General features: G+C 47.5%; 1 protein-coding gene across 5 annotated transcripts in view; it reads right to left on the bottom strand.

Annotated features, from left to right (window-relative positions):
- LOC139753435 (uncharacterized) overlaps positions 1–16,082 on the bottom strand; it is a 30,205-nt gene that overhangs the window by 10,297 nt on the left and 3,826 nt on the right. The window contains exon 1 of one of the 5 annotated variants that reach the window (XM_071669943.1): positions 4,938–5,635. The exons of 1 other annotated variant lie outside the window; for it this stretch is intronic. The gene's annotated coding sequence lies outside the window, so the exon portion shown is untranslated. Of the gene's footprint in view, positions 1–4,233; positions 4,882–4,937; positions 5,636–16,082 lie in introns of those variants that run through there. 3 more of the 5 variants (XM_071669940.1, XM_071669939.1, XM_071669941.1) reach the window with 3 other exon arrangements.

The raw sequence follows: 16,082 nt of genomic DNA on the forward strand, positions 1-16,082 counted from the left end.
CGCGAGCCAGCCACTGCAAGATTCACCAAAATATCCTGAGAGAGAGAGAAGAAGAGAAGGATTAAAGGCGTTACAGAGGAGAGAGTGATCACAAACCAACAAGAACTTACACCACGGAAGAATGAAATGTTATTTAAAGTGTTTAGGGAAAGTGAGAGTGTTAGGGAAAATTTAGAAAGGCTTTGGCGATACCGGAAGTGAGAGCAAAGGGACGATAGCTGATTGGGTCAAAACAGTCTCCTTTTTGGGGGGATTGGCTGCACCAAGACATGCTTCCACCTGCTTTGTTTATCCACGACTCTACTGACGTCACTTGGTCTATCCTGTTCTAACCTAAAAGAACGCTTCTTGTTTCCCAGTGCTATCCTGTTATAACCTAAAAGAACGCTTCTTGTTTTCCAGTTCTATCCTGTTCTAACCTAAAAGAACGCTTTTTGTTTTCCAGTTCTATCCTGTTCTAACCTAAAAGAACGCTTCTTGTTTTCTAGTTCTATCCTGTTATAACCTAAAAGAACGCTTCTTGTTTTCCAGTTCTATCCTGTTCTAACCTAAAAGAACGCTTCTTGTTTTCCAGTTCTATCCTGTTCTAACCTAAAAGAACGCTTCTTGTTTTCCAGCTCTATCCTGTTCTAACCTAAAAGAACGCTTCTTGTTTTCCAGTTCTATCCTGTTCTAACCTAAAAGAACGCTTCTTGTTTTCCAGTTCTATCCTGTTCTAACCTAAAAGAACGCTTCTTGTTTTCCAGTTCTATCCTGTTCTAACCTAAAAGAACGCTTCTTGTTTTCCAGTTCTATCCTGTTCTAACCTAAAAGAACGCTTCTTGTTTTCCAGCTCTATCCTGTTCTAACCTAAAAGAACGCTTCTTGTTTTCCAGGGACATAAAAGGACTCATCTTACTTAATGGACAGTGTTTACAGTCAACCTTACATCTTCACAACGTTTTCTTTTTTTTCATTCATCTTGATTTCACAATTTCTTATCATCCACGGTATTATCTTCGTTATCATTCACGACATCTCTCGTCCATCCGCACCTTGTCTCTTCCTATCTATTGCCATCATCCTGTCTGTCCTCACTACCCCTTCACCGGGTGTTGGCCATGGGTCTTTCACTCCACAGCTCCTGACCGGGTGTTCACCATGTGGTGCGTGGTGTGCCCTGGCGAAGTGGTAGTGTGTGAGGTTGGTGGTGGAGAGAGAGAGAGAGAGAGAGAGAGAGAGAGAGAGAGAGAGAGAGAGAGAGAGAGAGAGAGAGAGAGAGAGAGAGAGAGAGAGCCAGCAACAACCGTCTTCCGGACTGCCACACACTGCTACCCTCCACGCTACCACCACCATTATACACACACACACACACACTCTTCTCACTTCCCCTACACACAGATACCCCTCCCGTTGCCGCCATCCACACACACACACACAACACACACACACACACACCAGCTGCCCCTCGCATCACTAGTCAGGTCCGCGCCATCAGGCAGAGATCTAGTAAGGGCACAACACCGCGCCAATGCAACGCCTTATGTGTCGGAAGAACGTGAGGCTTCGACGATGACCATCATTCTCTTTACCTGGGACGAGTGACGGACGTGGCTCATGTGTCAATGCTGATGTGAGGCAGGGAGTGTTCGCGCACGTCCACACGATCACACTGACGATCTGCAGGGGTAAAGTGCCCCTGCAGACTGGGCTGTCGCCTCCCACCTGCTGCTCACATCATGCTGGGGACGCCCTTGACCTGACCACGTACCGCCACATACCACCACACGACATGAAAAATACAACACACGGATCTGGATCACAAGAACGCCACGAACCATCCAACCACAGCGCCACAGAGATGTGCATGGGACCACGACACCACAAAGACACCAGGCAAGACTACAGACACCCACCACACAACATGACTCACCCCTCAACCACCACTGACACACCTCACAACACTTGGACTACCACCACCACCACCACGGAGAAGGAAACTACCAAACAACGCTATAAACTCCCGTGGAAAAAGAAAATACCTAATCACGCAACACATGCATCGAGTGCACAACAGGACAGAGACCTTTTTTACATACCATGACCTTAGGTGACCACAGCCGTTCACCATAATTACTAACTAGACTTCCACAAACTTGTGACACCACAGATACACGATATAACAGATAACCACCATACAGTACCACAGAAACCGACCATATGCTACAGTTTCCAACAGACAGACAACATTTTTGACTCCCATATATATATATATATATATATATATATATATATATATATATATATATATATATATATATATATATACGTGATCACCAACACTGATGATTACAACAATACAATACAGGGACACACACACACACACACACACACACACACACGCCACAGAACACCAGTGGTGCCAACCATATAACAACCACCAGGCAACACTACCACACAACCGACGCCAGAGGAACCTTACTACCGTCGTCTCAAAGCCACTACCAAACAGCACCACAAGACACCTACCACTACACAACCATACAACAGCACAAACACCCGTCTGTATACTCACCACACACAGCCATCAGTATGACACCAGAAATACCCACTGACAACCACGTAGATTCACCACAGACAGCTCACAACAGCTCTTAAAATCCACCCAAGACAACCACCGAACATCACAGACAACCACCACAGTACTCTGGAAACGACAAACACACACACACACACACACACACACACTGCCCAGCAAAAAAAGAAACCTCACTGCCACACACTTCACATCATCAGAGATGCTTGCCACACAATGCCACCGATATATTCACCACAGAACATCGCTAATATACAACACTCAGCACCACTAACACTCTCACCACCTGTGTCACCACACAAGACCGGTGCTATCAACCACACACCACAGCAATGGCACGTACCACACAACACTGGTGTTATCAACCACACACCACACCAGTGACACGTACCACACAACACACCAGTGACACGTACCACACAACACTGGTGTTATCAACCACACACTACACCAATGACACGTACCACACAACACTGGTGTTATCAACCACACACTACACCAGTGACACGTACCACACAACACTGGTCTTATCAACCACACACCACACCAGTGACACGTACCACACACTACACCAATGACACGTACCACACAACACTGGTGTTATCAACCACACACCACACCAGTGACACGTACCACACAACACACCAGTGACACGTACCACACAACACTGGTGTTATCAACCACACACCACACCAGTGACACGTACCACACAACACACCAGTGACACGTACCACACAATAGTGGTGTTATCAACCACACACTACACCAATGACACGTACCACACAAGACTGGTGTTATCAACCACACACTACACCAATGACACGTACCACACAAGACTGGTGTTATCAACCACACACCACACCAGTGACACGTACCACACAACACTGGTCTTATCAACCACACACCACACCAGTGACACGTACCACACAACACTGGTCTTATCAACCACACACCACACCAGTGACACGTACCACACAACACCGGTGTTATCAACCACACACCACACCAGTGACACGTACCACACAACACTGGTCTTATCAACCACACACCACACCAGTGACACGTACCACACAACACTGGTCTTATCAACTACACACCACACCAGTGACACGTACCACACAATAGTGGTGTTATCAACCACACACTACACCAATGACACGTACCACACAACACTGGTGTTATCAACCACACACCACACCAGTGACACGTACCACACAACACTGGTGTTAGCAACCACACACCACACCAGCGACACGTACCACACAACACTGGAGTTATCAGCCACACACCACACCAGTGACACGTACCTCACAATAGTGGTGTTAGCAACCACACACTACACCAATGACACGTACCACACAACACTGGTGTTATCAACCACACACCACACCAATGACACGTACCACACAATAGTGGTGTTAGCAACCACACACCACACCAATGACACGTACCACACACCACACCAGTGACACGTACCACACAACACTGGTGTTATCAACCACACACCACACCAGTAACACTTACCACACAACACTAACACAAGCGACACATCACACAGGAACACTGACTCTCACCACAGAACAACACTAAGAACCTAACACCACACATCACTACACACACACACACCGAGTTGACATAAGACACTGAGAGATACCCACCCTACAGAACCCACGTCACACGCTGTAAGCCACTGACGTTCTCCACACACCCACCTCTGGCACAGCTCAGCACCCACCGCACGACACAGACACCTAGTGCCATAACACTACAGAGTCGCCTGCACTTGGTGGATCCTCTGTGATCCATGGATGATAATGACACAAGAAGACAGAGGACAATGTGATGTCACGCGATCAACAGGTGGGGTGTAGCAAGTGAGTCCATGTTGAAGTCAATGTATCCTTCGTCACAAGCACGAGCTCCGTGTTCACGACACAACTCCTGGGTTGATGTCACTGTTCCTATAGTGATGTCACTGTCTCCATGTTGAAGGCGCTCGCACACTTAAACACTAGACTTTCATCATTTTCTTTTCAACCGGATCACATGAAAATCTACTTTGGCGCCATTCGATCGTCCGCGGGGCATCGTCACAGTCCACAGTCAGTACACTAGGTAGAGGGAGATGGCACCGCGTCTAAAGAGAGAATGTCCGTGGCTCCTGTAGGCGAGCCTACACCCGCCGGAGGACGTGGAACTATCGGCAAAAGCACACACACACACATACACACACACACACACGCACAAAGGACCTCCTTCCTGTTTGGCACGCCTTTGCCACCAACCAATCCTGGCAGGGGTCCTGATAAAAGAATACTGACACCCGATCTTCCCAATGGTAGGATCTTCAGTAGACACTCACGTATATAATCATCAACTCCGGATCATAACACTGGGCTGTATCATCCCAGTGGTGAGGAGAGGCGAGCCTGAGCATCTATCTCCTCGAAAATGGACTGGGGCTCAAGTATACCAGCCTCACATATGGTCTTGTCGTCGCGGAACCCCGTCGAAAAAGGGGAGGAGCAGCACGCTACTCAGTCTCCGGCCACACACTACACTACAACAGCTTTAGTCGCAATCACATCGAGCAGCAAGTGGTAAACAGCTCCGCTGAGGAAGGGGTACGGCTCAACGAGCGGTGTCCGGTGCCAGCACTCACATGTACCACGCTGAGGGCACGGGATCCCACGGTCATCTGGAAGCTGAGGGGCTGAGCCACCCGAATATATAGACCTTCAGTCCTCTTGATGCCACCCCACACACACACACACACGCTACCTTCACCCACCGCTGCCTCCACCCACCAACGATATGATGTCCACCCTCCTCCTCCTCTTCCTCCTTCTTCTTGTTCTTCTTTCCAATTAACAATCACTAGTAGCTACAGTCAGTTCAAACCGAGTTCAAAAGCGCGGCATCACGGCTCATCTGTAAACCTTAATCTCTTGTGACTGGTGGGTGAGAGGGACGGTGAGGAGGGAGGTGAGGCTCCAGCTGGGTTACACCTCATTCGGTATGGGCAGCAGCTACCTCGCTGAGGACTTCCCGCTCTTAGGACCCACACCCGACTCACTGCTATTGGTGGGGGTGAGGAGTGGCTGGCCACTGCCCGTGCAGCAGTGAACTCTCATCACGTGATGGTCTCCTCCCATCAACTACAGTGTATAAACAGTGATTCCTCTGAACAGAACGCGACACCTCTTGGTGTAAGGCGTGAGTCTGTGTCCAAGGAGCTTTCGAAGTCTTTGAGTTACGCCTCTGGATGTATTTCACGTAGTCTTTGGGACATCTGGATGGGGAGGATTCTGCTGCCATTCCGTTAGCATTTCTTCATGTAGTTCTTCTCTCTCTCTCTCTCTCTCTCTCTCTCTCTCTCTCTCTCTCTCTCTCTCTCTCTCTCTCTCTCTCTCTCTCTCTCTCTCTCTCTCTCTCTCTCTCTCTCTCTCTCTCTCTCTCTCTCTCTCTCTCTCTCTCTCTCTCTCTCTCTCTCTCTCTCTCTCTCTCTTCCTTTTCTAAGTGTTATTGGACTCTGCCTATGGTTACACCACGAACGAAAAAATTTGCCTTCGCCAAGTCTGTTAACGGAAAGTGACTTGAGTCTCTTGGCGGGTCTTCTGGCCCGAGAAGAATCCATCCTTTCCAATACTCTTAAGTCGAGGGTCAGCTTCGAAGCTTCAGTATCTCCATAAAAGGGATTCTGAGGCCATAACACAAGTCCGGCATCGCTAGGTATCAGGGCGTGGCCGCCCGATACTAACCCTTAAGCGAGTTGTGGATCATCGCTATGTAGCAAGACCCATGATGTGTTGAGCGATATCATACGACGACGACTTTGCCGTTCCAATGCCCTTCGCACCCGTGGTGGCTCAGGCAAGCTTTGTCTTACAGCCGTGCCAGGAATTCGTCATGAGCAGAACCAGAGCCAACTCCCACATCCGAGCTGGCAAGCTTGATCCGACTTCTTCCTCGGTGTGTATTGCCAGAAACCCTAGCGCCTCCCTAAGCTCCTTCTTCCTCGGTGTGTATTGCCAGAAACCCTAGCGCCTCCCTAAGCTCCTTCTTCCTCGCTGTGTATTGCCAGAAACCCTAGCGCCTCCCTAAGCTCCTTCTTCCTCGCTGTGCATTGCCAGAAACCCTAGCGCCTCCCTAAGCTCCTTCTTCCTCGCTGTGCATTGCCAGAAACCCTAGCGCCTCCCTAAGCTCCTTCTTCCTCGCTGTGTATTGCCAGAAACCCTAGCGCCTCCCTAAGCTCCTTCTTCCTCGCTGTGCATTGCCAGAAACCCTAGCGCCTCCCTAAGCTCCTTCTTCCTCGCTGTGCATTGCCAGAAACCCTAGCGCCTCCCTAAGCTCCTTCTTCGGTATATGGCCCAGCACGACAAGGAACCCAAGTCATCCCTCCAAAGTGTGTGTGTGTGTGTGTGTGTGTGTGTGTGTGTGTGTGTGTCCAGGCTCTAACCCTGTTATTATGCTTCAGGTATCTTCATTATGACATCTTCCGTTGGAATCGTACCCACAAGTTTGGGTGTTTTATTAGGTAAAGTTTACTGAGACACAAGTAACTAGAAGTTAATGACTTTAAAACAGAAATGATTTCTAAAGTCTTGTATATTTTTTTCCTTACTTTCTGCCATTCTAGTATCAATGCTATTTTGAATAATGTGAAGCGTTTAATGTCTGAATAATGAAGTATTGGACAGTAAGATCCTCTGATTACTTGGTCAGGGTTGACATGAACTGTGAGCCTTGTGAGACGGATGTGAAATGTCGGTGAATGTATGGTAAATGTAGATATTTTCTGCTGGTGATGGTGACAACAGGTGTTGGTAATTGTCGCTGGGTGATGGAACAACAGGTGTGTTGGGAGTGTCTGCTGGCTGATGGCAACGAACAGGTGTGTTGGTAATGGTGTCTGCTGGCTGATGGTGACAAACAGGTGTTGGTAATGGTGTCTGCTGGCTGATGGCAACGAACAGGTGTGTTGGTAGTGTCTGCTGGCTGATGGTAACGAACAGGTGTTGGTAATGGTGTCTGCTGGCTGATGGTAACGAACAGGTGTGTTGGTAATGGTGTCTGCTGGCTGATGGTAACGAACAGGTGTGTTGGTAATGGTGTCTGCTGGCTGATGGTAACGAACAGGTGTTGGTAATGGTGTCTGCTGGCTGATGGTAACGAACAGGTGTTGGTAATGGTGTTCTGCTGGCTGATGGTAACGAACAGGTGTTGGTAATGGTGTCTGCTGGCTGATGGTAACGAACAAGTGTGTTGGTAATGGTGTTCTGCTGGCTGATGGCAACGAACAGGTGTGTTGGTAATGGTGTCTGCTGGCTGATGGTAACGAACAGGTGTTGGTAATGGTGTCTGCTGGCTGATGGTAACAAACAGGTGTGCTGGTAATGGTGTCTGCTGGCTGATGGTAACGAACAAGTGTGTTGGTAATGGTGTCTGCTGGCTGATGGTAACGAACAGGTGTTGGTAATGGTGTCTGCTGGCTGATGGCAACGAACAGGTGTGTTGGTAGTGTCTGCTGGCTGATGGTAACGAACAAGTGTGTTGGTAATGGTGTCTGCTGGCTGATGGTAACGAACAGGTGTTGGTAATGGTGTTCTGCTGGCTGATGGCAACGAACAGGTGTGTTGGTAATGGTGTTCTGCTGGCTGATGGTAACGAACAGGTGTTGGTAATGGTGTTCTGCTGGCTGATGGTAACGAACAGGTGTTGGTAATGGTGTCTGCTGGCTGATGGCAACGAACAGGTGTGTTGGTAGTGTCTGCTGGCTGATGGCAACGAACAGGTGTGTTGTAATGGTGTCTGCTGGCTGATGGCAACGAACAGGTGTGTTGGTAGTGTCTGCTGGCTGATGGTAACGAACAGGTGTTGGTAATGGTGTCTGCTGGCTGATGGTAACGAACAGGTGTTGGTAATGGTGTCTGCTGGCTGATGGTAACGAACAGGTGTTGGTAATGGTGTCTGCTGGCTGATGGTAACGAACAGGTGTTGGTAATGGTGTTCTGCTGGCTGATGGCAACGAACAGGTGTGTTGTAATGGTGTCTGCTGGCTGATGGTAACGAACAGGTGTTGGTAATGGTGTTCTGCTGGCTGATGGTAACGAACAGGTGTTGGTAATGGTGTCTGCTGGCTGATGGCAACGAACAGGTGTGTTGGTAATGGTGTTCTGCTGGCTGATGGTAACGAACAGGTGTTGGTAATGGTGTTCTGCTGGCTGATGGTAACGAACAGGTGTTGGTAATGGTGTCTGCTGGCTGATGGTAACGAACAGGTGTTGGTAATGGTGTCTGCTGGCTGATGGTAACGAACAGGTGTTGGTAATGGTGTTCTGCTGGCTGATGGTAACGAACAGGTGTTGGTAATGGTGTCTGCTGGCTGATGGCAACGAACAGGTGTGTTGGTAATGGTGTTCTGCTGGCTGATGGTAACGAACAGGTGTTGGTAATGGTGTCTGCTGGCTGATGGTAACGAACAGGTGTGTTGGTAGTGTCTGCTGGCTGATGGTAACGAACAGGTGTTGGTAATGGTGTCTGCTGGCTGATGGCAACGAACAGGTGTGTTGGTAGTGTCTGCTGGCTGATGGCAACGAACAGGTGTGTTGGTAGTGTCTGCTGGCTGATGGCAACGAACAGGTGTGTTGGTAATGGTGTTCTGCTGGCTGATGGTAACGAACAGGTGTTGGTAATGGTGTCTGCTGGCTGATGGTAACGAACAAGTGTGTTGGTAATGGTGTCTGCTGGCTGATGGTAACGAACAGGTGTTGGTAATGGTGTTCTGCTGGCTGATGGTAACGAACAGGTGTTGGTAATGGTGTCTGCTGGCTGATGGTAACGAACAGGTGTTGGTAATGGTGTTCTGCTGGCTGATGGCAACGAACAGGTGTGTTGGTAATGGTGTTCTGCTGGCTGATGGTAACGAACAGGTGTTGGTAATGGTGTCTGCTGGCTGATGGTAACGAACAGGTGTTGGTAATGGTGTCTGCTGGCTGATGGTAACGAACAGGTGTTGGTAATGGTGTTCTGCTGGCTGATGGTAACGAACAGGTGTGTTGGTAATGGTGTCTGCTGGCTGATGGTAACGAACAGGTGTGTTGGTAGTGTCTGCTGGCTGATGGTAACGAACAAGTGTGTTGGTAATGGTGTTCTGCTGGCTGATGGTAACGAACAGGTGTTGGTAATGGTGTTCTGCTGGCTGATGGTAACGAACAAGTGTGTTGGTAATGGTGTCTGCTGGCTGATGGTAACGAACAGGTGTTGGTAATGGTGTCTGCTGGCTGATGGCAACGAACAGGTGTGTTGGTAATGGTGTTCTGCTTATATGTGTCGGGGAGGTATGCTTCACCCACACTAGATCATAAGAGTGACACAATCAACACTAAAGAGCCAATTGTACATACGAACGAGCACACATATACATCTTACCTCCGTACAATCTCTCTTACAAATCAAGATTAATGACCTTTAACCCCTCATAAACCAAAGAGAATCTTAGACTTATAATAAGTGAAATAGTCAGTCCAGATGTACTAGACCGAGGACAGAGCTACCTGGGTGTTGGGTCGAAATGGTCAGCATATAAAGTGGTGAAATACAATCACGTTTGCCAAGGTAAGGAAGCAACAGACAAACATGATGTCTCCTTCATAGCCATGCGAGACATAACACCACAAACCATAAGGAGAGGCACAGATGCTGTGTGTAGTCAGTACAATGGGTTCATATATGACGAACCTCAAAAATGAAGTTTTTGTAAAACACTCATACTCGAAAGCTCCTAATGTTTTGATTTGGACTCAGCATAGATGTAATGTAGGATAAAGATTTTTTTTGTATCATTTACCTCTTGAAGATGGATATATTGAAGCTAGACTCTTTGGGTCTTATAGTTAAATTGTAATTATCAATGAGGCATATGTTAATCTGTGTCTTTAGAGTTGATGGGCAATCATCACCGAAACTGTAAACCATATCATCATATACCTTAACTGTGTAGATTTAGATCCTGTGTAATAAAAGGGAGAAGGATTCAATATCTCGATTCTCACACCCAGGCCTCAGCACCTTTGTTGAATGGACAGCTGGCTGGTTCTCTTTCAACTGCGTTGTCTGTTCACATGTGTTGTGGTGGCCGAATAGAACCTTTTGATAATATGTATGACACCTTCATGCAGCCTATATTTGACAACCACAGTGTAGTTATACCAAGGCTTACGTCTTCTTTAGGTGAGGGGTTCCTGTCGTAAGCAAGAAGGCGTTCTTAATTTTCATAGTTTCTATATACCTCTCGAAAATTCTGAAGGAAATATACCATAGAAACGACAGTATGTTAGTGTGAACGATACTGTTTCACGATACTGTTTCACGATACTGTTTCATTTTATGACGTGCGTCGCATATCAGAGTAAGGAAGGATGATATGATACGAATCCTGAAACTGGTTTAGTCTAGATACACAGAGAAAATAATATGAAATGCTGAGCGCAGAACCTCCTACATGCCTTGATGGATGGGACGCAGCATTTCAGACCCTGTATGATGTTGAGGTGGGAAGGAACTCGTAAGGTGTCCATAACGGGGGGCGGGTTTGTTTGGTCCAGGTGGGAGGAAGGGAGGGATGTGGATGGTGTCCCGGAGTACGTATTATACAGTGGCTGTGACCACTTACTACTCTCCACCCATCTCGCCTGCTGCCACCTTCCCTCCTCCCCCTTCCTGCTATGAATCCTGACTGTTGTCTGGAATTTCAACCCTGGGGCGGGCATCATGCGCTGCGCACTACGCCGTCATGACCTCCCCTGCGCCAAGTCTTCCTCGTCTTCCCTCCTCCCTCCCAACACCTTCAGGAGAACCCCAATGACCGCTTTTCCTCCTCCATACGAGGCATTTCCTCCCAATACCTGATCCTACGCAGGGAACTACCAAATCTCTAGTTAGTTTGGACTATCTGTCCTAAGTGATGGAGGCTATCCATCCAACACCACAGCTTCCAGTTCCCAGCGATGTTTGGACGATGTCTGGATGTGTCTTCACCACGATGGTGGAATGAAAGATGGTCCTACATCCAGCGTAACACGAGCCTTTACCTTTGGCGACCCGATTAATGGGTCCGGCTGGAGCCCTTTGATCCAGTCCCACCTGTTGGTTTAGAAAAAGACACGACAGACGGAGTCAACCATCTGGAATAAAACACAGCTAACAGACCGGAATGGATGACTGAATATCCTTTGTAGGGCTTCTATGATCATAATGATCTTTTCTTTTTCCTTTGTTGATGTGTGTGTGTGTGTGTTGTGTGTGTGTGTGTGCGTGTGTGTGTGTGTGTGTGTGTGTGTATTCTTTCTCATTCACATAGATCAGTAGAAACAGATAAACACAGTTCACAAGCATATATACTTAGATGCGACATCAGATCGAAACACTTTTACTTTATAGTCTCTCACAAGAAAGGGGGGTTCGGTTGGGCTTCATTCACTGGTTCGAATACGACTCTGACGACGAACCTCACCCAACCCATTCACTCTCCCACAAATGTGTGTTTGCACTCGTCTCTTCCTTAAGCCTTTAGTGGTAGCGTCCCCGAGCGGCGTCCCGCTCCCTTGACGCTTGGTGCGTAGTTAACTACGGACTAACTCGTCATGCATTGTGAGGTGGTCTTCCTCAATGAGTCATGCGCAGTTAACTACGTATTTCCTATAAGTCTAAAAGGATTTTCAGTGCACCATTTTAGGTTTTCTCCACCAGAATACTTATGGGAAATGGGGGTTCATGACCAACAAGTTATTGAAGACAGGACTCAAGAATTTCTGGAGGACGGTGGCCATAGATCGGATCTGTGGAGCGAGGGAGGACTTCAAAGGACAAGCTGAGACGAAGGAGACCAGATGGAGCAACATGGTATGTCTCTGTAATCTGATGCGTAAGAAAAGTGACGGTAGATAGGAATGGATGGAGAAACTAATGGAAGAAGGGCAACTGGGAGACAGGAGATATTTAGAGAACAAAGAAGATAACTGGGAAACAGGAGATATTTGGAGAACAAAGAAGATAACTGGGAGACACGGGATATTTAGAGAACAAAGAAGATAACTGGGAGACAGGGGATATTTAGAGAACAAAGAAGATAACTGGGAGACACGAGATATTTAGAGAACAAAGAAGATAACTGGGAGACACGAGATATTTAGAGAACAAAGAAGATAACTGGGAGACACGAGATATTTAGAAAACAAAGAAGATAACTGGGAGACGGGATATTTAGAGAACAAAGAAGATAACTGGGAGACACGAGATATTTAGAGAACAAAGAAGATAACTGGGAGACACGAGATATTTAGAGAACAAAGAAGATAACTGGGAGACACGAGATATTTAGAAAACAAAGAAGATAACTGGGAGACACGAGATATTTAGAGAACAAAGAAGATAACTGGAAGACACAAGATACTCAGAGAACAAAGAAGATAACTAGGGAACAGGAGATACTTAGAGAAGAGTTTGGACGAATCTCAGAAATAGAGAGAATCTTGCTTTAGAACTAGAGAGAAAAGAAATAATATAAAGAAATATTGACTGAGGGCGGGAGTCCGTCAAGCGCTGAGCATAAAAATGGAAGAGCAGGGCTGAGGGAGAGCAGCATACAAGTTATTGTCACTCACCATCAGCACACCCCCACAGGACCTGCCATTCCCGCACACCCGGTTAGCAAGGGGTTTACCCCCCTCAGAGACACACAGAGAGACACACACACATCATCACTTCCTTCCTGCACAGAGACAGTGTGTCCACCCTCCCTCCAACATTGGGGTCCCGGGTGGTTAGTCAGGCCTCCTCCATCATGACCACCACCAGAAGCACGAGCAAGTCGGGAACGTTGCTCACGACCTCCAGCCAGCAGGTGCTAACGTGTTCCCATGACTGATTACAGTCGTCTTTCACAGGAATCATGTCGGTGAATTGGGCTGATGTACGGGTGAAAGGACTGTAATATCTCACGTCTGGTGTACCCAGTGTGTGTGTGTGTGTGTGTGTGTGTGTGTGTGTGTGTGTGTACACTCGAGAGCGGTGTGTTGGCTTCGGGTATGGAGGGATGTGTTCAGTTAGAACGTCCAAGAAGTGAGTGTGTTGTTAGATTGATGCCGGACTCAAGGTGACGATACAGTTATTCTCTCCATGGCCCAAGTACCTGAGTCGCTGTGTCTGGTGCGAGGCATTGCAGTGGGGGCGAGAGATGACAGACAATACACATTAAACTAGACCTTAGAAATAAAGGTTGCTGCAGCCGAAGGATATGGAAAACAGAAGGGTACAAAGGCGAGGAAATGGGGGAAAATTCTATACACTCTAAAACCGTAAATATAAGAAAAAATAAATGACGAACGCGTGAGAAGATTCAAACTGAGTTCCAAATGGGGAAAAAAAAGTTTATCTTAAGAAAGTTTGATTCTTTTTTTTCTTTGGTCATCGCCTTGCCAAGAGGCTGCGCCCCGAGACGCCCTCCCTACCCGGGTGCCTCGTCACCAGCAGCCTGCTCGGCCTGGGTTGTAATGATGACCTTAATAGGTTCCGCATACAAATACAGGGATACCAACCACCTCATCTGCGTCTCCCTTCGTCATACTCATCACACAGAGGGGTGGGTTCTCATGCCTTCTACCCAGTACCAGTGGGTCCTTTTTTAAAACACCTATACCCACCTCTCATGAATCATCATATTTCAGACCATGGCACGGGGTTTACTTGCACCATACCTACTTCCCGTGCTCCTTTAAGGGCTACATACCCACCAAGTGTTGTCTTCTGTTTCCATATTCATCACCTTTGATTTCCTTGTTGGCTACTGGAGGCTCCTTTGTGCCCTCCCAACCGCACCCAAGGTTCCTCTGCATCACTGCCCACTATAGCAGGGTCCTCGCCCTGTATCGATCAACGTCACCTCCTCTTACATTCAAAAGCACACCATCGCTAGTCATCCACGGTGTCCCGAAGCCTTACCTAACACCACTTACTCCCACGATCATCTGTATATAGACCTGACCATCACAGGTCATCTACTACGTAAAACCACCACCTCTAAGTCCTGATGTAAAGGCTACATATATCGTAATCCCTGATTCTCTCACTGGAGCAACCATCTTAGGTCCTCTTTGGGCATATTTAGCATTAGGAGTCTCTCGCGTCGAACCCACCGCCCCAGGCCACTTCCCACAATCACATTCGTTGTTAGTCACTCTAGAATTCCCTTCTAATCACATCAGTCGTCACTGCAGGCCTTCCCTTCTCTGACATCATCACGAGCGTCAGTGTTCCCGGAACTGTAGGAACAAGTCAGCACTTCCTCTCTATCCTGCCAAGATCGGGACGTAGATTCCCTGGGTGAATTGTCATTCATGACGAGACACGGGTGGATGTTATGGCGCTCAGTGCCCCGGTCCTCTCGTCATTTCCGGCTGTCAAGAGTAGGTATCCTTTGTTACAGGACTCCGTCCTTGCGCCTGACATAAAAGAAGGATTACCACCAGCATTCCGTAAGGATCCACTTGCGCGGGATGGCTAGGCGAACATGGAATTGGTAAATTGGGAGGGACGTAGAAGTAGCCCGCTGGTCTTTTCAGTGGCACTGCCGTCTCTCAAGGCCACGGTAATTCCACCAGGAGGAGAATATCCCGCCCCGCCAATGCACCACCATTCGCCGTACGGCTTCGCTTCTCTTCCTGCCCTTCCTGCTGCGTACTCCACAAGGCTTCCTGGAGGATGTATGAATATGTAAGCAGAGGAAAGGCTAGCCACGAAAGCATGGGTTGGGACGATGTGAGGGAGCAGCTATCGTGACAGGGGGAGGGAAGCTCCGACAATTTGACTACTCAATTCACCACAGTTTGATCATTATAATCGCCCTTGATAGACAAATGAGACACAGTGATTATAATCGCCCTTGATAGACAAATGAGACACAGTGATTATAATCGCCCTTGATAGACAAATGAGACACAGTGATTATAATCGCCCTTGATAGACAAATGAGACACAGTGATTATAATCGCCCTTGATAGACAAATGAGGCACAGTGATTATAATCGCCCTTGATAGACAAATGAGGCACAGTGATTATAATCGCCCTTGATAGACAAATGAGGCACAGTGATTATAATCGCCCTTGATAGACAAATGAGACACAGTGATTATAATCGCCCTTGATAGACAAATGAGACACAGTGATTATAATCGCCCTTGATAGACAAATGAGGCACAGTGATTATAATCGCTCTTGATAGACAAATGAGGCACAGTGATTATAATCGCCCTTGATAGACAAATGAGGCACAGTGATTTATGATCATTCTAATTAGTCCATCTTTTTGAATATCGAGTTGAAATAGAGAGAAATTGATGATACTAAGGTACAGAAAAGGACAGAAGCCTTGTATACAGTAGCTGTAACTCTGTAGTCACTTATACGAAAAGAGGTTTCAGAGAATTTCTTTCTCTGGCTACAGTAGAC

Source organism: Panulirus ornatus, chromosome 14, assembly GCF_036320965.1.
Source record: "Panulirus ornatus isolate Po-2019 chromosome 14, ASM3632096v1, whole genome shotgun sequence".
NCBI classification, from domain to species: domain Eukaryota; kingdom Metazoa; phylum Arthropoda; class Malacostraca; order Decapoda; family Palinuridae; genus Panulirus; species Panulirus ornatus.